General features: G+C 48.1%; 1 long non-coding RNA gene across 2 annotated transcripts in view; it reads right to left on the bottom strand.

Moving 5' to 3' along the window:
• Nucleotides 1-3,180: 3,180 nt before the first annotated feature.
• Nucleotides 3,181-24,003, bottom strand: part of LOC147108495 (uncharacterized) — a 70,858-nt gene continuing 50,035 nt past the window's right edge. The window contains exons 3-4 of one of the 2 annotated variants that reach the window (XR_015080720.1): nucleotides 4,515-4,787; nucleotides 3,181-3,433 (exon numbers count right to left, since the gene is read on the bottom strand). This is a non-coding gene — a long non-coding RNA (uncharacterized LOC147108495). The remainder of the gene's footprint in view (nucleotides 3,434-4,514; nucleotides 4,788-24,003) is intronic. The other variant, XR_015080719.1, reaches the window with a different exon arrangement.

Here is a 24,003-nt window from a genome sequence, read left to right on the forward strand (position 1 = left end):
ACGAAGCCGCAGCGAAAGGAACGGCGGAAATGCAGCTAAAGGCAGCGGCACTCAGGGTGCAGCAAATTACTTCGGGTACAACGAAATGCTATCGTTGTGGGAAGACAACACACGACCAGAACCAATGCTGGTTTAAAAACCAGGAGTGTAGGAAATGTGGCAAGCTCGGTCACATAGCTAAGGTATGCCGGTCAGGGAAGAAGACCAACAATAATGAGTCACCACAAAAGAGGTACAGGAAGGTACATGAGGTGACTAGGAAGAGTCCGGAAGAACAGAATTCGGACTCACACTCCAACTGCAAGGAACTGGATAGTCTGAGAATTCACAATGTGAGTAATGAAGCTGACCGACAAGCTATCTGGATCACACTACAGATTGCAAAAGTCCAAGTGAAAATGGAAGTGGACACCGGATCGGCGTTGACGGTCATGAATAAGCATGATTATAAAAAGTTATTCAAGCATATTCCCCTACGGGATACGGAACTAGTATTGAAGACATACACGGGGCACAAAGTATACCCCATCGGAAAGATAGAAGTCAAGGTGAGATACAAGGACAAAGAGCACCAAAGGATGGACCTGTATGTGTTGCCTGAGGGAGGTCCACCACTTCTGGGACGGGAGTGGATCAGGAAAATAAAGATAGACTGGCATTCACTAAACACCATGACGGTAGATTCCGGAAAGGAAGATGTCAAACCTGAACGGTTGTCCAGAATATTAGACGAAGCTAAAGGGGTATTCCAGCAAGGACTGGGAACACTGCGAGGAATTAAAGCAAAGGTTACAGAGGTGGTCCGTGTTACTTGGGGCACACCAATATGACATCGAATACAAAAGGTCCAAACAGCATGGGAATGCTGATGGGTTATCGCGCTTGCCATTGCCGATAGTAGAAGAAGCGACTACAGTGGACCCGGTAGAGATGTTCCACTCATCCATAGTGGAATGTCTACCAGTAACAAATTCGATGATTGAAAACGAAACAAGAAATGACCCGACTCTCTCACGAGTCTATGATTTAACGGTGGAGGGATGGCCAGCACAGGGCGAACCAACGCTGCCAGCATTTTCGCAGAGAAAAGAACAGCTGTCAGTGTGTCGAGGAACCCTGATGTGTGGATCTAGAGTGGTGATTCCACCCAAACTTCAACAGAAGGTGTTAAAGGAGCTGCACGAGGGACATCTGGGTGGAGTGAAAATGAAGAACCTAGCAAGAGCGTTTGTGTGGTGGCCAGGCGTTGATGGGGACATCGAAGAAATCACTAAGAGCTGTCTAGGATGCCAGAAGGTCCAAAACGCGCCACCACAGGCTCCTCTGCATCCATGGGAATGGCCCTCATCTCCTTGGCAAAGGGTACATATCGACTTTGCTGGTCCATTTATGGACTCAATGTTTCTAATAGCGATGGATGCACACTCCAAGTGGCCAGAGGTAATAAAGATGTCCACCACCACCACGGAAAAAACCATCACAGTGTTAAGGACCATGTTTGCTAGGAATGGGCTGCCGGAACAGATCTGTACTGATAATGGACCGCAATTTGTGCCCGAAGAATTCAAGAAATTCTTAAAGAGCAATGGGGTTAAGCACTACACGTCAGCCCCATACCATCCCGCCTCCAATGGATTGGCTGAAAGGTTTGTCCAGACCTTCAAGAAGGCCATAAAGGCCATGGGTAATGAAGCCATTAACTTACAACATAAGGTGGATAGCTTCTTGTTGGCGTACAGGAATGCAACACATGCGGTCACAAATCAAACTCCCGCCATGATGTTTTTTAATAGACGACTAAGATGCCGGCTGGATTTGCTTAAGCCAAACGTCAGAAGGGACGTAGAGAACCGGCAATTCCAGGGCATGAATGAAAGGCCAACTAGATCTTTTCAGATAGGTCAACATGTTTTGGCCCGGGACTACCGTACCGAGAAATGGCAGCCTGGAACTATCGGAAAAAGGCTAGGGCCGTTGATGTATATGGTGGACATTGGGGACAGTATAATAAGGCGCCATGTTGACCAGATCATAGGGTCAGCCACAAATGGCCAACCTACTCCACCACCTTACACGGTTAATGTTGAGGCAGAGATACCCAGAACACCTACCTCTGATCTGGTAATACTGGAATCAGATGAACCTGACACTGTCCTTCAAGCCGTATCGACCTTGCCAGAAGCACCTACTACCCCGCCGGAAGTTACGACACCACCGAGGCGTTATCCGGACAGAGTCCGGAAACCTCCAGAGAGACTGAATCTGTGAACTGTCTTGCATAAATTTGTATATATGTTATCACAGAATCACAGAAACCCCACAGTGCAGATAGAGGCCATTTCGGCCCATCGAGCCTGCACCGACACATATCCCACCCGATCCCCATAACCCCACGTATTTAATCCCCCCTACCACTAAGGGTCAATTTATCATAGCCAATCAACCTAACCCGCACATCTTTGGACTGTGGGAGGAAACCGGAGCACCCGGAGGAAACCCACGCAAACACGGGGAGAATGTGCAAACTCCACACAGACAGTCGCCCGAGGCCAGATTTGAACCCGGGTCCCTGGCGCTGTGAGGCAAATGTATGTTTAATGGGGAATCAGTATGTTGTAAGCTAAAAAGGGAGGATTGTAGTGTATGTACCCGTCTACCTTTAAGAGAACTATTGTATGTAACCGTCCACCTTTAAGAGAACTACTTTAGGTGTTGCACTACTTTGTTGGCTTCTGTATACTGTAATACCGATGGTGACCACACCGGTATATAAGTGCTGTGTCAGGAAGTATTGGGCAGATTCGCCCTGACCTTCGAATAGTAAAGTCCTGTTTTAAGTTACTCTTGGAGTCTGTGTATTAATTAACTAAACAACCCACAGACTTTACAGAGGGGAATTTCGAGGTGATGGTGTTCCCATGTACCTACAGCTCTTGTCCTTCTAGGTGGTGGAGGTTGCGGGTTTGGGAGGTGCTGTTGATGGAGCCTTGTAGAGTTGCTGCAGTGTGTCTTATAGATGGCACACACTGCAGCCACAGTATGCCGGTGGTGGAGGGAGTGAATGTTTATGTGCAATAGAGAACACCCTTCTTAGGTTGAGGTTAAGTCATGTTGCTGGGACAGAACAGATGGAGCTCGACACTGTGCTGTGCCTCCCCAAGGACTGCATGATGCTGCTACTGCGGTCAAAAATTAGATACTGTTTAATTTCCTGTCATTGACTTCCCTGAGCTGTTGAACACACACAGGCATCGGTCTAGAAATTTGATCACGCTGCATAAGTGTCCAATATGGTGGGCAGGAAGTACGCTCATTATGAACCGGAAGTGGACCACCTGTCACATTGGATCGAGCTGCTCCGTAGGCAGATGCCAGAACTATTTAAAGCAATGAATAAAATATTCAAGTCAGCATTCTTCTGTTGTTGGAGGACCTGAAATGAAAGGAAAGAACATGGGTTAGCTGTTATTGTGAAGGGAGGGCAGAGGGAGAAGTGGTTGGTGAAAGCAACTCCAGGTTTTCATACAGAGTGTGGAGGATGAGATAGAAGTAAGAAGGGAAAAAGAGGATGAGGTGTGAAGAAACCCTGCCTGAGTCATTTTTAAAAATTCATTCATGGGATGTGGACATCGCTGGCAAGACCAGCATTTGTTGCCCATCCCTAGTTGCCCTTGAGAAGGTGGTGGTGAGCCGCCTTCTTGAACCGCTGTAGTCCGTGTGGTGTAGGTACTCCCACAGTGCTGTTAGGTAGGGAGCTCCAGGAATTTGACCCAGCGACGATGAAAGAATGGCAATGTATTTCCAAGTCAAAATATTGTGTGACTTGGAAGGGAACTTGGAGGTGGTGGTGTTCCCATGCGCCTGCTGCCCTTGTCCTTCTAGGTGTTAGAGGTCGTGGGTTTGGGAGGTGCTGCCAAAGAAGCCATGGCAAGTTGCTGCAGTGCATCTTGTAGATGGTACACACTGCAGCCACAGTGCGCCGGAAGGAGTGAAGGTTTAAGGTGGTGGATGGGGTGCCAATCAAGTGGGCTGCTTTGTCCTGTATGGTGTCAAGCTTCTTGTGTGTTGTTGGAGCTGCACTCATCCAGGCAAGTGGAAAATATTCCATCACGCTCCTGCCTTGTGCCTTGTAGATGGTGGAAAGACTTTGGGGAATCAGGAGGTGAAACACTTGCCGCAGAATACCCAGCCTCTGACCTGCTCTTGTAGCCACAGTATTTATGTGGCTGGCCCAGTTAAGTTTCTGGTCAATGGTGACCCCCAGGATGTTGATGGTGGGGGATTCGGCGATGGTAATGCCGTTGAATGTCAAAGGGTGGTGGTTAGACTCTCTCTTGTTGGAGATGGTCATTGCCTGGCACTTGTGTGGCGCGAATGTTACTTGCCACTTATCAGCCCAAGCCTGAATGTCGTTCAGGCCTTGCTGCATGCAGGCACGGACTGCTTCATTATCTGAAGAGTTGCGAATGGAAGTGAACACTTTGCAATGATCAGTGAACAGCCCCACTTCTGACCTTATGATTGAGGGAAGGTCATTGATGAAGCAGCTGAAGATGTTTGGGCCTAGGATACTGCCCTGAGGAACTCCTGCAGCGATGTCCTGGGGCTGAGATGATTGGCCTCCAACAACCACAAGACCTTCCTTCAGTGCTCCCACTCGTCACGGCCTCGATTCTCCTCTGCCTGTGTTGCTCAGCACGTCTTTTTCCAGAGAGGGGAGAGGGTGTGCCGGTGGATTTGGCCTCCTCTGCTGGCAGCCCCTGTCTGGAGTTGTGGGCGACCTTCTCCTGCAAGAAAGCAGGGAGTGTGTTAGTGACAGTCTCATTGACCTCCTCAGCAATGTCTTCCCTCTGGCGGTGGTGATGTTGCCTGGGGGCTTTCTGCCTCCTGGGGGAATGGGATATTCCTCCTCATGTTCACTCCCTGGACCAGGGGCTCTAAAGCAGCATCAAAGAACCTGGCTGCCTAATCTATATGTCTAGCAGCCATTTCTATCTTCACAAATGTTCCCTCCTGTCTACAGCTAGAGTGCACCTCCCCTTTAAGAGGTGCTGGCTGCCATTAAGTGGCAACAGAGACGCCCAATTTACTGCCCTCCTACAGGCGGGCAGCCAATAAATATCGCGGCTAGTGCTGGCTGCTTGCTTGACATGATAACCAGCAGGCAGCACGGATATTACATGCTCCCTGGGACAATACTAACAGGTGCGAGCAGTGCGCTCCCCACCCTCTGCCATCCCCGCTCTGCCCTCCCCACCCCCTGTATACCCCACCCACTGAGGGTGTGCTGCACTGTCTTTCGGATGAGAGGTTAAACTGAGGCCCCACCTGCCCTCTCAGGTGGATGTAAAAGATCTCGGCACTATTCGAAGAAGAGCAGGGGAGTTCTCCCGGTTTCGTGCCCAATATTTATCCCTTAACCATCATCACTAGAACAGATTATCTGGTTATTATCACAATGCTGTTTGTGCGATCTTGCTGCGTGCAAATTGGCTGCCGCGTTTCCTACATTACAACAGTGACCACACTTCAAAAGTATTTCATTGGCTGTAAAGCACTTTGGGACGTCCTGAGATCATGAAAGGTGCTATATAAATGCAAGTCTTTCTTTTACCTTGAGCTATCGGAATGCACAGATCCAGTTTTATAATTTGTTCCCTCTGTTTTCTGTTGCAGGTAACCGATCTGGTCAGTTAAAACCCGTTGATAATACAGGCCTGCATCTCATGGAGGTGGTGTTGTGGAAGGTACATGTAAGCTAGCGGTGATTTGCCGGTGATGGCAGCAGCACTTCCCCCCACCTCTGCTCCTGGGGCAGTTCCCCCTGTCTTCAAAGTGTATTGCCGCACTATAAGTGGGCTATAATGGACCCGATGGTTTGGAAATCCAAGTCAAATATTCTGGGTCTTGCTGGGGGCCATCACCGGATGTGAGATACGAGGGGCACTGTTTCTTTTGGTTGTTGTTGCTTAGCTACTGGACCACCAGAGCATCCCAGACAGCTGGCCTCAGGCTTAGGCCGGACAGTGCTGTGCTCTGCTCGTCCCTTTCAATGCCAAGCCTTGTCAAGACTCTGCCCCTGCATCCGTTCATAGAAGGGGGTCATTAGGAACAAAAGGCGTCTTGTTTGCTTTGCCCTCTTGCGGTACGATGGGTTTATCTGACAAGATCGCTTTTAACAGCCCCACTAACTGGACCTTGCATGCTGGGACTGACTCATGTTAAAAGAAGAATCACGGTTATTTTATTGGTTCAGGTGTGGAGTATTTTTTATAAAAAACCAAGCCATAGACTCGAAAATCGATTCTGTGTGGTGGAAGCACATTGATGAATATCAGATTTAACTCAATTCCAGTCTGCTTGGCAAAAATAGAACCACAAGAGGCATAAATGAGCCTGTAATCAATTCCCTGCTTGTTGTCAGTCAGAGATTACTCCTCTTCTGTGTTTCTGTGTAGACAGGAAGTTGACTGTAAGAAATATGTGTGTTTTTAATTCAGCATGTCTTCTTGCTCTGTGTTGGGAGGATCGGGACCCAACCCTCACCTTCCCAACCTTGCAATCACCTAGCTCCTGCTCGTGGTTCAGAGCCCTATGGTTAACAAAGGCCCATGTCTGAACTCTAGATCACTTTGGTTGGGTTGGTGAGAGGGAATATCATACTGACTGCAGCATATGTGACTCGGAGGGGAAGGCTGAGGGTCCCACACCCGACTGGTCTGAGGGTCCCACACCCGACTGGTCTGAGGGTCCCACACCCGACTGGTCTGAGGGTCCCACACCCGAGTGGTCTGAGGGTCCCACACCCGACTGGTCTGAGGTTCCCACACCCGACTGGTCTGAGGTTCCCACGCCCGACTGGTCTGAGGGTCCCACACCCAACTGGTCTGAGGTTCCCACACCCGACTGGTCTGAGGTTCCCACGCCCGGCTGGTCTGAAGGTCCGACACCCGACTGGTCTGAGTTTCCCACACCCGACTGTCTGAAGGTCCCACACCCAACTGGTCTGAGGGTCCCACACCCGACTGGTCTGAAGGTCCGACACCCGACTGGTCTGAGGGTCCCACACCTGACTGTCTGAAGGTCCCACACCCGACTGGTCTGAGGTTCCCACACCCGACTGGTCTGAGGGTCCCACACCCGACTGGTCTGAGGGTCCCACACCCGACTGGTCTGAGGGTCCCACACCCGACTGGCCTGAAGGTCCCACACCCGACTGGTCTGAGGGTCCCACACCCGACTGGTCTGAGGGTCCCACACCCGACTGCGCTGAGGGTCCTGTAATGATATCAGCAAATAGAGATGGTATTTGCCTGTTTGATTATGATGCCTTACCACCATTTTTGCATGTATTGATTGCTTGTGCCTGACCAGCAGAGGGCATGTGACAGAGACAAGCAAGGCAGTTTAGTTTAGTTTCAGTTTCGTTCTAGATGGATCACTAGCATGGTGTCTCCTGAAATGCTGTATAAAGAGTTGAACAGACTTTAGATTAAAAGACATTCTCTTTCATAAATGTCTCGTCATTGAACCCACAAAGAAATCAATACATGGTGTCAGAAGTGATTGAAAGAGATGAAGAGGAAAAATCTGAAGTTAAATCAGCTCTCCACATATTAGCAAGCCAAAAGTGAACATCGTTGCTTACCATTGGAGAATAGCTAACGAAGTGAAAAAATGGAAGGTTTACACCCACCGGCGAAGCTTCAGTTGACAGGTAATGTGGCTGAAAATTGGAGGAGATTCAAACAACGTTTGGAATTGTATTTAGTGGCAATCGGAGCTGACGAGAAAAGTAATAAAAAGAAATCGTCACTGTTCTTACATGTCGTGGGTGATGAAGCGCTGGAGGTGTATAATAACTTCACATTCGCTGCTGATGGAGACAAAATGAAGCTAGATAAAATAATGGAACAGTTTGAGGCCTACTGCATACCTAAACGTAATGTGACGTTTGAGAGGCACAGATTTTTCAAATGTGTACAGAAAACGGTTGAGACTATTGATCAGTATGTGACTGAACTAAGAAACCGAAGCAAATCGTGTGAATTTGGGGGACTGACAGACTCGCTGATAAAAGACAGACTGGTGTGTGGTATTCCAGATAATGGTCTAAGGGAAAGACTGCTAAGAAAGCAAGATCTAGACCTGGGAAAAGCCATAGCACTGTGTAGGGCTATAGAGACTGTGAAGTTGCAGGCAAAGGAGCTGTTCAGTGACAATAGCTGCAACGTGGATGCAGTGAGAAAGAACGGATACAAACCGTTTAACAAAACGAGCGCCAATGTGAAAAAAGAGGCGTGGCCAGCGAACGAAAATGAAAGGGACAATCGAAAGTCATGTAGTCGATGCGGTACACAGCATCCACCAAAAAAGTGTCCAGCATATGGTAAAAAATGCAATAGTTGCAACAAAAACAACCATTATGCCCGTTGCTGCAAGAACCAAGTGCAACAAAGCAAGGTCCATGCAGTAGATGAAAGCGACATAGAGGAGTTCTATGTAGATGTTGTGTCTGAAAACGAAAAAGAAGAAAGAGACTGGATGTTGGCACTAAAAGTGAATGACATACACATTCCATTTAAATTGGATACTGGAGCACAAGTTAATGTGATAGCAGAGACTGATTTTAAGAAAATTAGACCCAGACCAAAGATATATGGAATAAAAGTGAAAGTGACAGGATACTCAGGTACTGATATACCAGTGAAAGGAAGATGCATTGTCAAAGTAATACACAAGGACAGAGAGCACACGCTAGCATTAATCGTGGTGCCAAAGGATGTGCAAGCCATACTAGGTTTAAAAGCCTGTGAGAGACTGAACCTGGTAAAGAGAGTCCTCGTTGTGGAAAGTGAAGGAGAGGCAGCCTATGATGAACTGAATGTTGCGTACACACCGGGTAAGCTGATGTATACAGCAGACACGTTGTCCAGAGCTGTTGACCCAGGAGAGCCCGCAAACACAGTGAAAAGACTGATGTACAAGGCAAAAGACAGTGGAACTGACTTCTACCAGAGCATGCTTGTACCGCACAACACCGCTCGAGTGTGGTATGTCACCAGCCCAACTCCTTATGGGATGTCGGCTAAGGTCAAACCTACCCATCCCGGAGAACCTCCTGAAAACAAAAGAGGGGGAGAAAGTGAGGAAGTTCAAAGAGCAACAGAAAGAAAAGCAAAAGTACTACTATGACAGAGGAACACAAAACCTACCTGAACTCCACACTGGTGACCAAGTAAGGTTCAAAGACAAAACAAACACATGGACTCAGAAGGGAACTGTCCTGAGTGAAGTTCAACCAAGATCATACACCATTCAGACAGATGAGGGTGCTGTTCTGAGAAGAAATCGTAGGGATCTTCTCATGGGACCAGACACAGCAGGTCAAGAGACTGATACTGTTGAACAACCTGATCACACAGCTGAGAACCAATCATCTGAGGCAACAACTCAGATTCAAGGACAATCAATCAGAAAATCCTCAAGACACGTGAAGCCTCCTAAGAGACACATTGAGCAAATTTAAGGACTATTGTTATAGAAGGAAGTAATGTTATCTTATTCTTTCTTCAAGTTCTAGTGTATTGACATATTTCATGTGAACACACAAAGCAAGGTTAAAAAACCTTGATCATGATAATGATAATGTAAGTTCATTAAGTGTTACAGTTAAAATGCAGATTAATACAAAGAAAACATGTTGTTAGTTAAAAGTAAAATACTTTTGTTTTAAGAAAAGGAGATGTAATGATATCAGCAAATAGAGATGGTATTTGCCTGTTTGATTATGATGCCTTACCAGCATGTTTGCATGTATTGATTGTTTGTGCCTGACCAGCAGAGGGCATGTGACAGAGACAAGCAAGGCAGTTTAGTTTAGTTTCAGTTTCATTCTAGATGGATCACTAGCATGGTGTCTCCTGAAATGCTGTATAAAGAGTTGAACAGACTTTAGATTAAAAGACATTCTCTTTCATAAATGTCTCATCATTGAACCCACAAAGAAATCAATACAGGTCCCACACCCGACTGGTCTGATCTGAGGGTCCCACACCCGACTGGTCTGAGGGTCCCACACCCGACTGGTCTGAGGGTCCCACACCCGACTGGTCTGAGGGTCCCACACCCGACTGGTCTGAGGTTCCCACACCTGACTGGTCTGAGGGTCCCACACCTGACTAGTCTGCAGCCATTCCTTTGATAAAGCGCACATATGGAGACTGGGCAACAGCAACAGCTTGTATGTATATAGTGCCTTTAACGTAGTAAAATGTTCCAAGGCGCTTCACAGGAGTATTTTAAGACAAAAAATTTGACACCGATCCACATAAGGATAAATTAGGGCAGGTGCTTGGTCAAAGAGATAGGTTTTAAGGAGCATCTTAAAGGAGGAAAGAGACGTAACGAGGCAGAGAGGTTTAGGGAGGGAATTCCAGAGCTTAGGGCCAAGGCTGCTGAAGGCATGGCCACCAATGGTTGAGCGAATATAATCAGGGATGCTCAAGAGGGCAGAATTAGAGGAGCACAGGTATCTCGGGAGGTTGTGGGGCTGGAGGAGATTACAGCGATAGGGAGGGGCGAGGCCATGGAGGGATTTGAAAACAAAGAGATGAATTTTAAAATCAAGGCGTAGCAGGACCGGGAGGTCAGCGATGGGTGTGGATCTGACTGGGCTCATGGTCGAATAGACTGCTGACATTCACTGTCTAGACTCATATTTGAAGAAGGCCAATGTAGTGGAGGGGGCTGTACCCCAACAGATTTGTGAGAGGAGAGGGGTTGTGCAGACAAAGTGCAAACACAAAATTGTGTTAAAAAAATGGCCTCTCCATTTCTTTGCTGCTGGAATGATTCCGCAGTAGAGGTCACACAAGGGAATGGGGGGTTTTACACTCAGACCGTTGCACCTTACAGCTTGAAACAACGCTGCTCTTATCACCCCGCCTCTTCTTACCAAAGATTTGGCGCTAAGCTCCAGACGTCTTTTTCATCAGCTGTCCTTTTGCTTCCTTTCCTCTCTGTGGTAGAATATTCTGCTATTGGCCACACGGCTTGGGCAGTGCACCTCCCCCTCTCAGAGGCTCAGCTCCTGCCAGTCACAGAGTCAGAACCACACATAGGCAGAGGGCAAAGGCCAGCACATGAACTGTGAGGTGAAGAGCAGGCCCTGACTGCAGGTCACAATAATTCCTCAGTGGCAAGGTGGGGTAAGGACAGTTGGCAGGCAATTTAACCATGGGGCCATCACTGTCAAACTGATCCTGACTTCACACCTTCACATTTTAGCAGGAGTCATTAAGAGAGTACCTCAGGACATCCCAAAGCACTTCACAGCCAATGAATTACTTTTGAAGTGCAGTTACTGTTATAATGTAGGAAACGTGGCAGCCCACTTGTGCACAGCATGATCCCACAAGCAGCAAATGAAATAAATGACCAGTTAGTCTGTTTGGGTGGCGTAGATCACAGGACAGTTACCATCAGTTGTTACCTGGCTGAGATCAGAGTGAACCTGGGATCCTCCTGTTCTGCAAGCTTCAGTATCTCAACTGGGCAGGAGCACTGAGCCTTCAAGGCGCTTGACACAACTTGACAAAAACTGAGCTGAGTAAGTCATCCGTTATAAGGGGTGGCTGGTTGTCAGCTAAACCATAAGGCTTGTGATATGTGTACGTTTCAAGTCTCTCCAATAATAGGACTCATGCTGTTTGACAGGAAGCATTCTGTCACAGGCTGCTACTGTCACATCCTGCGGAATGGAGCGATGGGATGCATGGTCATGTGACTGACTCCCCTCACGGTAACCTGGCCTTGACCACACAGTTGGGGAAGGTGCAGCACAGTGATGGTGGAGCGCCCCAACAGGAGGTGGGCAAATCATGAATTTATTGGGTTAGATAAGTGTCTTGTGTTCATCCTATCAACCGTGTACAGAATGGCACTGGGTGCAGAATGACACCTCGTACAGAATGACCCTTGGAGCACAGTGGCACTGGCATTGTGTATAGAATGGCACTAGGCATAGAATGACACTGACACTGGGTACAGAATGACACTGGGTACAGTGTGACACTGGGTACAGAATGGCACTGGGTACACAATGGCACTGGGTACAGGGTGACACTGGGTACAGAATGGCACTGCGTACAGAATGGCACTCGGTACACAATGGCACTGGGTACAGAATGACACTGGGTACAGAATGGCACTGGGTACAGTGTGACACGGTACAAAATGGCATGGGGTATAGAATGGCACTGGGAACACTGGCACTGGGTACAGAATGGCACTGGGAATGGAATGGCACTGGCTACAGAAGGACACTGGATATACAATGGCACTGGGTACAGAATGGCACAGGGTACAGTGTGACACTGGGTATAGAATGGCACTGGGTACACAATGGCACTGGGTACACAATGGCACTGGGTATAGAATGGCACTGGGTACAGTGTGACACTGGGTACACAATGGAACTGGGTACACTGGCACTGGGTATAGAATGGCACTGGGTACACAATGGCACTGGGTGTAGAATGGCACTGGGTACACAATGGCACTGGGTGTAGAATGGCACTGGGTACAGTGTGACACTGGGTACAGAATGGCACTGGGTACACAATGACACTGGGTACACAATGGCACTGGGTACAGTATGGCATTGGGTACAGTGCGACACTGGGTACAGAATGGCACTGGGTACACAATGACACTGGGTACACAATGGCACTGGCTACAGTATGGCATTGGGTACAGTGTGACACTGGGTACAGAATGGCACTGGCTACAGAATGGCACTGGGTACAGAATGGCACTGGGTGGACAATGGAACTGGGTACACAATGACACTGGATACACAATGGCACTGGGTACAGTGTGACACTAGAATTGCACTGGGTATAGAATGGCACTGGGTACAGAATGACACTGGGTACAGAATGGCACTTGGTATAGAAATGCACTGGCTACACATTTCCTGCAGTTCCTGCAGATTGGAGGGTGGCAAATGTAACCCCACTATTTAAAAAAGGAGGGAGAGAGAAAACAGGGAACTACAGACCAGTTAGCCTAACATCAGTAGTAGGGAAAATGCTAGAGTCTATTATAAAGGATGTGATAACTGTAGTGTATGTACTTTGCAGAAGGAACTATATTCTGCAGCCCCTGTATACTGCAGTACCAGTAGTGACCACCCCTGTAAAGAAGCCTGTGTAGTAACTTTTGCATAGGAGTTCCAGGTTGCCTCCATTCAGTAAAGACCTGTTATAACCAACTCCTGCAGTCCGTGTCTCAATTATACATGGACATAATACTGGCGACGAGCAGATACGAACTTGCCTACAGTCTGCACCACCTCATGGGGATCCATCCCTGAAGCGAAGTTACCAGAGGTCGAGGCCAGAAGGAAGAAAGAAACAGAAGAAACAGGCGTCGACCGTGGGCATCCGCCTCTGAGTCAGCGGAGTTGAAGATTTGCAGGAGAGGCTGTCGAGAGCGGGGCTTGGTTATCCTGTCGATGGTGCTTCAGCTAATCGGGCTGGTGGCAGGTAGTACACTGATCCTTCCTGGGCTGCGGCGGTCCAGAGCTCGAGCAGGTGGCTTTGCAACGGGGCCAAGCAGCGTTGTCGGGAAGAGGAGAGAGAGAGAGAGGGTGGAGCACACAGGGCGCGGCCGGTGCTACGAAGCCGGGCAGCGTACAGACCCGAGAAGAGGGAGGCAAGAGTCCACAGGGTTGTTCCGATGACGGGGAAATAATAAAAATTAAACGCGCAGAAAGCCGCGAGGAGCTGCAGTTTGCCACGGGAACCGCGGAGAGCGGCGTTAGCAGCAGCGCGGGGGGGGAAGTGCGCGAAGAGCATAGGGTGTCGCCATCAAGGCATAAAGCGCTAGCAACAGCGGAGAAGACAGAAAGCGCGGGAGGCGCCATCTTAATCCAGCGGGGAAGAAGGCAAAGCGCGGGAGGTGCCATTTTGTTAAATCAGGGAAGAAGGCAAAGCACGGGAGGCGCCATCTTAGATTTCCAAGATGCCGAAGACTGGCAATATCACTGCCTTCGATAATGCAATCGAAGACTGGACCACGTATATGGAAAGAGTCGAGGTATATTGCGAGGCAAACGAAGTAGCCGATGAGAAAAAGGCATCGGTACTGCTAAACTTAATGGGGGCAAGAACGTACGGCCTATTGCGGGACCTGATTACTCCAGCCAAACTGAAGGCGAAGAGTTTTAACGAAATTGTTGCTATCCTACAGGAACACCTAAATCCTACACCGCTGCTGATAGCAGAAAGATTTAAATTCCACAGGAGAAATCAGCATAAAGATGAGAGCAATGCTGATTACCTTACGGAACTACGCAAGCTATCAAAGCACTGCCAGTTCGGAGCAGGACTGGCAGATACCTTACGGGACAAATTTGTCTGTGGACTCCTGAGTGAAGGAACCCAGAAGAGGTTACTCTCAGAGAAAGAGCTGACGCTAGATAAGGCTTTCAGCGTGGCAGTATCGTACGAAGCAACAGCAAGGGGAGCTGCGGAAATACAGCAAAAGCCACAGGAATACGGCACCCACAAAATGACACGGGGATTTACAAAATGTTATTGCTGAAGCAGAACAACCCATGACCAGAAGGACTGCTGGTCCAAGGACAAAATATGCAGGCAATGCGGAAAGATGGGACACATTGCACGAGTTTACAGGTCTGAGAAGAAGACCAACGACAACAAAAAGGCTACTAAGGAACCGTACAGGAAAGTACAAAAGATGACGGACAGTAGTTCCGAAGACCAGATGAGCGATAGTGAATCCGGGAACAAGAGACTAAGCTGTCTCAAACTTCACAACATAATCGCAAAAGAATATCACCGAACCATTTGGGTCACCCTCACGATAGCAGGGTCCCAAGTCAAAATGGAATTGGATACAGGATCAGCTCTAACCATCATGAATCGACGAGACTACGAGTGGCTATTCTCACACATACCCTTGAAAGAGACATCCATTGTCTTGACGATGCATACGGGGCAAAAAGTATACCCCAGAGGAAAAATAAGGGTGCCTGTCGAATACAACGGCAAGGAAAGACAGAAATTGTATCTGTACCTACTGCAAGATGGTGGACCACCGTTATTGGGACGTGAATGGATCAGAAAGATAAGTTTAGACTGGCACTCCATTCAGGCACTGACGGTGGCTGGTAAAAAGGATGATGACGTCACTCCTGGACGATTGTCAACAATCTTAGCTGACGCCAAAGAGGTATTTCAACAAGAACTGGGAACTCTTAAAGGCGTAACCGCCTCGATAAAAATAGAAGAGAATGCAATTCCCAAGTTTTTCAAAGCAAGACCGGTACCATATGCAATTCGCCCAGCCGTCGAGGCAGAGCTGGAGAATCTGGAGAATGCAGGCGTGTTATTTAAGGTAGACTGGAGCGAGTGGGTGACACCCATCGTTCCTGTCATGAAGAAAATGTTAAACAATAAGTCTGAGGAGCCAAGGAAGGTTCGCATCTGTGGAGACTTCAAGGTGAAGGTGAACCCAGTCCTTCACACAGTACAATATCCTCTTCCAAGGATAGAAGATATCTTCGCCTCACTATCTGGAGGGAAGCGTTTTACAAAAATTGACCTAGCACAAGCATATTTGCAGATGGAGGTTGAAGAATCCTCTGGGAAGTATCTCACGATAAACACGCACAAAGGTCTTTACCAGTATAATCGACTGGTATTCGGAGTAGCATCAGCTCCGGCGATATGGCAAAGAGCGATGGAACAAGTCCTGCAAGGAATTCCAGGGACTCAGTGTTAGTTGGACGACATCCTAGTGACAGGTGAAGATGACAGTGAACAACTTGCCAACCTAGAGCAGGTGCTCACTAGACTACGTGAACATGGGCTACGGGCTAATCGCCCCAAGTGCGAGTTTTTTAAGAAACAGATATCGTATTGTGGCCACGTGATTGATGAAGAGGGGTTACATAAGTCCCCTGACAAAATTGAAGCGGTAGTTAAGGCTCCAGCGCCTGAAAATATGTCGCAACTGAGGTCATTCCTCGGATTGGTGAATTACTGCCATAAGTTTTTGCCGAATTTGTCCACAATTCTGCACCCACTGAACGCCCTACTACAAACGGGAGTAGCATGGAAATGGAGCGATGAATGCAAGCGGGCCTTTCAGAAGAGTAAGGACCTAATCACTTCAAGAGAAGTATTGGCTCACTACAACCCATCACTACCGATAAGACTGGCGTGTGATGCGTCTCCCTACGGCATTGGGGCGGTACTGTCACATAAATTCCTTGATGGTTCAGAGAGGCCGATAGCTTTTGTGTCACGCTCGTTAACTTCAGCCGAGCGTAACTACGCCCAGGTTGACAAAGAGGCCCTCAGCCTGGTGTGGGGGGTGAAGAAGTTCAATCACTACCTGCACGGTCAGAAATTTACTCTACTTACTGATCATCGACCTCTTGTCTCCATTTTCAACCCTCAGAAGGGCGTACCGATAATGACAACACAACGGCTACAGAGGAGGTCCCTTTTCCTAGGGGCACACCAATATGACATCGAGTACAAAGGAACTAAACAGCATGGGAAGGCTAATGGATTGTCGCGCCTACCGTTGCCGACGGTGGAAGAAGAACTTGCAGTGGATCCAGTGGAGATATTCCACTTGACCATCGTCGAGTGTCTCCCTGTGACGAATGCAAATATAGAAAAGGAAACACGAAATGACCCGACACTCTCCTGGGTCTATGATTTAATGGTGAAGGGATGGCCAGCACATGGCGAACCACTGCTGACAGCATTCTCGCCGAGAAGAGAACAGCTGTCAGTGTGCAGAGGAACCTTGATGTGTGGATCCAGAGTAGTAATTCCACCCAAATTGAAGGATAGAGTGCTCAATGAGCTTCATGAGGGTCACCTGGGAGGGGTAAAAATGAAGAACTTAGCCAGAGCGTTTGTGTGGTGGCCGGGAATTGATAGAGAAATTCAAGAGATGACCAAGAGCTGTACAGGATGCCAGAAGGTCCAAAACGCCCCACCACAAGCCCCTCTACATCCATGGGAGTGGCCCTCATCTCCATGGCAAAGGGTGCACATTGATTTTGCTGGTCTATTTATGGACCCGATGTTTTTAATTGCAGTGGATGCACATTCAAAGTGGCCAGAGGTAATAAAAATGTCCTCAACCACCACAGAAAAAACTATCATTGTCTTACGAACCATATTCGCCAGGAATGGGCTGCCTTAACAGATTTGCTCCGACAATGGACCACAGTTTGTGTCTGAAGAGTTCCGGAGGTTCTTAAAGAACAATGGTGTTAAGCATTACACATCCGCCCCATATCATCCAGCCACTAATGGATTGGCCGAGAGGTTCGTTCAAACATTCAAGAAGACTATCAAGGCAATGTGTAATGAAGATATACACCTACAGCACAAGGTGGATAACTTCTTGTTTGCCTACCGGAATGCGACACATGCAGTTACCAACCAAACTCCAGCCATGATGTTCTTCAATCGAAGACTACGATGCCACTTGGATTTGGTTAAGCCAAACATCAGAAGAGATGTGGAGAACAGGCAGTTTCAGAATATGAATGAAAGGCCGACCAGGAGTTTTAAGATAGGTCAACCAGTTTTGGCCCGGGACTACCGCACAGAGAAATGGCAGCCAGGAACGATCTGTACACGGCAAGGACCTCTAATGTATACCATGGACGTTGGAGAGAGCATTGTAAGACGCCATGCTGACCAGATTCTAGAGTCACTGGGAATCGTCAACTCCACACCACGATCTGATACACCTGGCGATGAAACCGAAGTACCAATTGCATCTACCTCAGAATCGGTGATATTGGAAGCAGACGAACCAAACAACGACATTGATCCCGACTCAACGTTGCCAGAAGAACCTGATACCCCAAAGAGGCGTTATCCAGACAGAATCAGGAAGCCTCCTCAAAGACTGAACTTATAATTGCTTAACTTCAACTAATGTATCTAGCAACTGTAATTGTAAATATGTTATTTCATTGTTAATCGAATGTTATGTACTGTTTAGCTAAAAGGGGAAGAATTGTAGTGTATGTACTTTGCAGAAGGAACTATATTCTGCAGCCCCTGTATACTGCAGTACCAGTAGTGACCACCCCTGTATATAAGCCTGTGTAGTAACATTTGCATAGCAGTTCCAGGTTGCCTCCATTCAGTAAAGACCTGTTATAACCAACTCCTGCAGTCCGTGTCTCAATTATACACGGACATAATAATAACAGGACACTTAGAAAATATCAACGGGATTAGACAAAGTCAGCATGGATTTATGAAAGGGAAATCGTGTTTGACAAACCTACTGGAGTTATTTGAGGATGTAACTGGTAGAATAGATAAGGGAGAACCAGTGGATGTGGTGTATTTGGATTTTCAGAAGGCCTTTAATAAAGTCCTACATAAGAGGTTAGTGTGCAAAATTAAATGGGATTGGGGGTAATATACTGGCATGGATTGAAAATTGGTTAACAGACAGGAAACAAGAGAGTAGGAATAAATGGGTTTTTTTCAGGGTGGCAGGCGGTGATAGTGGGGTACCGCAGGGATCAGTGCTTGGGCCCCAGCTATTCACAATATTTATCAATGATTTAGATGAGGGAACAAAATGTAATATTTCCAAGTTTGCTGACAACACGAAACTAGGTGGGATTATGAGTTGTGAGGAGGATGCAAAGAGACTTCAAGGCGATTTGGACAAGTTAAGTGAGTGGGCAAATACATGGCAGATGCAGTATAATGTGGATAAATGTGAAGTTATCCACTTCGGTAGGAGAAACAGAAAGGCAGAGTATTAATTAAATGGTGATAGATTAGGAAATGTTGATGTACAAAGGGACCTGGGTGTCGTTGTACACCAGTCACTGAAAGCAAACATGCAGGTGCAGCAAGCAGTTAGGAAGGCAAATAGTATGTTGGCCTTCATTGCAAGAGGATTTGAGTATAGGAGCAAGGATGCCTTACTACAGTTATACAGGACCTTGGTGAGACCACACCTGGAGTACTGTGTGCAGTTTTGGTCTCCTTACCTAAGAAAAGATATACTTGCAATAGAGGGAGTGCAGCAAAGGTTCACCAGACTGATTCCTGGGATGGCAGGACTGTCGTATCAGGAGGGATTGGGTCGAGTAGGCCTGTATTCACTAGAGTTTAGAGGAATGAGAGGGGATCTCGTGGAAACGTATACAATTCTGACAGGGCTAGACAGACTGGATGCAGGGAGGATGTTTCCCCTGGCTGGGGGGTCTAGAACGTGGGGTCACAGTCTCAGGATACGGGGTAGGATATTTAGGACTGAGATGAGGGGAAATTTCTTCAGAGGGTGGTGAACCTGTGCAATTCACTACCACAGACAGCTGTGGATGCCAAATCACTGAATATATTTAAGAAGGAGATAGATAGATTTCTAGACACAAAAGCATCAAGGGGTATGGGGAGAGAGCGGGAATATGGTATTGAGATAGAGGATCAGCCATGATCATCTTGAATGGTGCAGCAGGCTCGAAGGGCCGAATGGCTTATTCCTGCTCCTATTTTTCTATGTTTCTACAATGGCACTGGGCACACTGGCACTGGGTACACAATGGCACTGGGTATAGAATGGCAAGGGTAGAGTGTGGCACTGGGTACACAATGTCACTGGGTACACTGGCACTGGATACACAGGCACTGGGTACAGAGTGGCACAGGGTACAGTGTGACACTGGGTACAGAATTGCACTGGGTACAGAATGACACTGGGTGCAGTGTGACACTGGGTACAAAATGGCACTGGGTATAGTATGGCAAGGGTACAGTGTGACACTGGGTACAGTGTGACACTGGGTACAGAATGGCACTGGGTACAGTGTGATACTGGGTACAGAATGGCACTGGGTATAGAATGGCACTGGGTTTGGAATGTCACTGGGTACAGTGTGGTTCTGGGTACAGAATGGCACTGAGTACACTGGCACTGGGTTCACAATGGCACTGGGTACACAATGGCACTGGGTTCACAATGGCACTGGGTACACAATGGCACTGGGTTCACAATGGTACTGGGTACAGAATGGCACTCGGAATGGACTAGCACTGGGTACAGTGTGACACTGGGTATAGAATGATACTGGATACACAACGGCACTGGGTGCAGAATGGCACTGGGTACAGTGTGATGCTGGATACAGAATTGCACTGGGTATAGAATGGCACCTGGTACAGTGTGACACTGGGTACAGAATGACACTGGGTGCAGTGTGACACTGGGTACACAATGGCACTGGGTACACAATGGCACTGGGTACACAATGGCGCTGGGTATAGATAGGCAAGGGTACAGTGCGACACTGGGTACAGAATGGCACTGGGTATAGAATGGCAAGGGTACAGTGTGACACTGGGTACAGAATAGCACTGGGTACAGAATGGCACTGAGTACACAATGACACTGGGTACAGAATGACACTGGGTACAGAATGGCACTGAGTACACAATGGCACTGGGTATAGAATGGCACTGGGTATAGAATGGCAGGGGCCACCATTTCTCTCTTTGTGGGCAGTGGGGATGGAGGAAGGACTTAAATGAGCAAGACAGGATAAAAGCTTGAAAATGAGGAACAAAATAAACCAACTCACATCAGAGCTTAGAGACTTTCCAACGAGGCGAGAGAGAGAACACATTGGTTGCTGACTCCCCTTTCAACACAGGTCAGAATCCTGCCGATCTAGCTGCAGTTCCAGAATTGTAGCACATTCACAAATATAGCTTCATATCACCAGAGGGAGCACTGGACAGGGGTATCAGCAGCACATGGTCAGGAGCTGCTGAACTAAGTTAAATATATATATATATATATATATATGTTTATTTATTTGTCTGCTATGATCAGGGGCTTGACTAATTTCATAGTTTTATCTTCTGGAAGGTTTGTGACTGCAGGAGGGTTGTCCATTATCTATTTAACAGCCCTGGCCTGTGGTACAATAACAGCTCGTGAGCTCACTGGGGGACGCTTGTTAATCCTGTGACATAAACTCCCCTGTGTGCCCAGTAGGGAGCTGCATCTCTGAGCTGAGATGGATCTCAATCTTGGCAGCGTCCACGGTGCAACAACTGGGCCTCAGTGCCCTGGGGGATGGGGGCTGGGTTGGAGTAGTCAGCCAGCACCACCGTAATTCTGGGATCAGTGGAGAGGTAAGCTCCTGTGCCAATACTGAGTGCGTACTTAAGAAGTTTATAATGCTTAACGATCTAGCCAAGTCCACAGCGCATCCAAACATGTGAGGATGTAGAGTTGGAGCCAACTAGCTGGAACCTGCAGCCACTGTGGGACTCCTGTTAAAGTAGGCCAGTGAGCATTGTGCTTTGGGGTTGATATCACCCCTTGCTGTCCTTGCTGTGCACCTGCACTCAGTAGTACTTTGGGCGCAGTTCCAGAACACAAAGTCCCCATTCCATCCTTCTCCCCCACTTGGGCAAATGGGAAAACAAGCAAGTTTTATTGTACAAAGTTTAATGTGAATCAAAGCAATAACACATTAAAATATATTTACATGGGGTTTGGAGCAGTATTGACTAGAGGAGTTATTAAGAGCTTTTGAATTCTCACTGTTTGTTTTGTTTTGTCACTAATTGTAGCCTATAGCCTAGTAAGGAGAGTGAGGCTCTGATGACCCCAGTTCCCTCTCTGCTGCCTCTCTGTGAAGCTGCTGGAATTTTCTATTTGGTTTGTGAACATAAAGTTAGAACTCCAACCCATGGCCCTCTGACCATCATTGTCTCATTTGTTATCTTTCTTTCCACACAGGGTTTGTGAATTGGATGCCCAGAAATAAACAACTAATGCTGTGTCGATTAACAACTTTACAAAAAGAGCTGGCCAGATCTCTGACTCCACCACCGGCGCACCATGGCTGCAGTGTGTACTATCTACAGGATGCACTGCAGCAACTCGCCAAGGCTTACATAGACGCTCAAGGCACTCGTGATAGTCTAAGCATTCTAAGCATTCAATAGCTGAGTGACGGATATTGTGCAGGTCCATTGGGAAAGCGGATAGCCCTCGCTGATAGGCGCAGCCTGCCAGTGCATGGCCTACATCTTCTAACTGGGCACCGTGGCAAAGGGGATGGGGGAGTCACGAAGGCCGCCATTTACAGTCACTTGCAGCACATATTGTCGCTCATCTGAAGTGACTGAGCTTCTCTCACGGATGATGTGGAGGGTCAGAACCAAGGGGTCTGGACTGTTGGATCTGTCACTAAATAGGCACTGACCGTGTTCGAAGCTTGTTCTTGCCAACATAGTGCACCATCTGGAGGTGATGTCCAGGTTCCTTCGCCTGAACTAAGACGTTGGCTTGGTGGATTAAACATATCTTTGAACAGGCGCTGATGTGACGTGCCTTGCATTTTAAGGAGCAGATTCTGCAAGGTACCTGTCGCTTGATATCAGGATGGGTGATATTGGACAGGACCAGGGGTCAGGCTAGGCTGGTTGGTCTCATGGTACCTGTTATCATACACATGGTTTCATTCAGCTGGAGTGTCTACTAGATCTGTGTGAGATGAGCTGAGCCACACCGGGAGGTGATACTCTGCTACAGAATAACACAAGGCAATCCCCAAGCTTCTTCAGGCTGTTTTTAACTCTGCCCACCCAGTGGCAGCGGGACAGGTGGCTGGTTAAAATGGTGGTTGGGGGCTTCCCTCTCCGTTCCTGCTCTCCACCATTTTAACCACGCAGTTTTTGGTCGTGGCAAAGGCGCCCGCTGCAGGCAAAAGTTGCGCTCCAATTATGCCATTGGGACCAAGACACAAATTTAACTCAAAATTGTGGAAGTTCTGCCCAGTGCCCAGTAAAAGCTGGTGGAGTTGATGTCCCAGGGCCACATCTATATATATAAAAGGATACACCTGTCTGTCTGTCTGTCTGTCTGTCTATCTGTCTGTCTCTCGGTCTGTCCTTCGGTGTGTCTGTCCGGCTATACACTCTAAAGTTATAGAGCGTACCTACATGTGCATTACATCAAAAGAAAGCTTACGATTCCGGAACGGTCATAAGTGTATTTACGTTTTGGCGAGACCAAAATTGCGCCCGCGGTATCCAAAAAACGTTCAAAATTCCGCTCATTAGCATCTCATTATCCGCTCATTAGAAATAGAGTGACATCAAGGTCGACCAATCATACGGTCGAGCGACCCGACGGTCGACCAATCGCTGCGTGGCGGGGGCGGGTTCCTGGCGCGTGCGGGCGGGCCCTCCTAGAGTCGAGTGACGGGACGATTGACCAATCCTACGCTTCGGTGACCTGATGGTCAACCAATCGGTGCGTGTGTGGGCGGGCCTTATCGTTCTGAACCGAAGTGAGTCGCCGCCATCTTGATTCCAAACTTTTAATTTCTTTTTCCCGCTTTCTGTGTCTTTCAAAAGAAAGTTGCATTTAAATATTGTTTTTAAAAAAAGTTAATTACTTTCTAAATCTTTAATCTAATCTCATTAATTTTCCTACCTTTCCCCGTTTTTGCAGGTAGGCCTCGAAGCCTGGGCATTTGTTGCCAGCCATGCTGGACCCCAGGCAATTGTTTTGTGGCAAGCTCCTCCCACCCCTCACCCCCCACCCCCCCGCTGGGCCCGATTCCAAACCAGTGGCCAGCCATCTTGGTAAAGGCTGGCTGGGCTCACTGCAACCTCCTCGCGCTTCATTCGGGGGGGGCGGGGCTCGGGAGGGGAGGGGGAGCGGAGAGGGTTACCCCGGCAACCGGGCTCGCCAGCCGCAATCGGCCGCTCAGGCCCAGGCCCGGAGGTCGGGAGGCGGAGAGGGGAGGAGGGTTACCAAGGCAACCGGGCCCGGCCAGCCGCAATCGGCCGTCTCAGGCCCAGGCTCGGAGATCGGGAGGCGGAGAGGGGAGGAGGGTTACCAAGGCAACCGGGCCCGGCCAGCCGCAATCGGCCGTCTCAGGCC

The sequence above is a fragment of the Somniosus microcephalus genome, chromosome 13 (genome assembly GCF_052327205.1).
Source record: "Somniosus microcephalus isolate GS21.2 chromosome 13, FLI_Smic_1.0, whole genome shotgun sequence".
Taxonomy (NCBI): domain Eukaryota; kingdom Metazoa; phylum Chordata; class Chondrichthyes; order Squaliformes; family Somniosidae; genus Somniosus; species Somniosus microcephalus.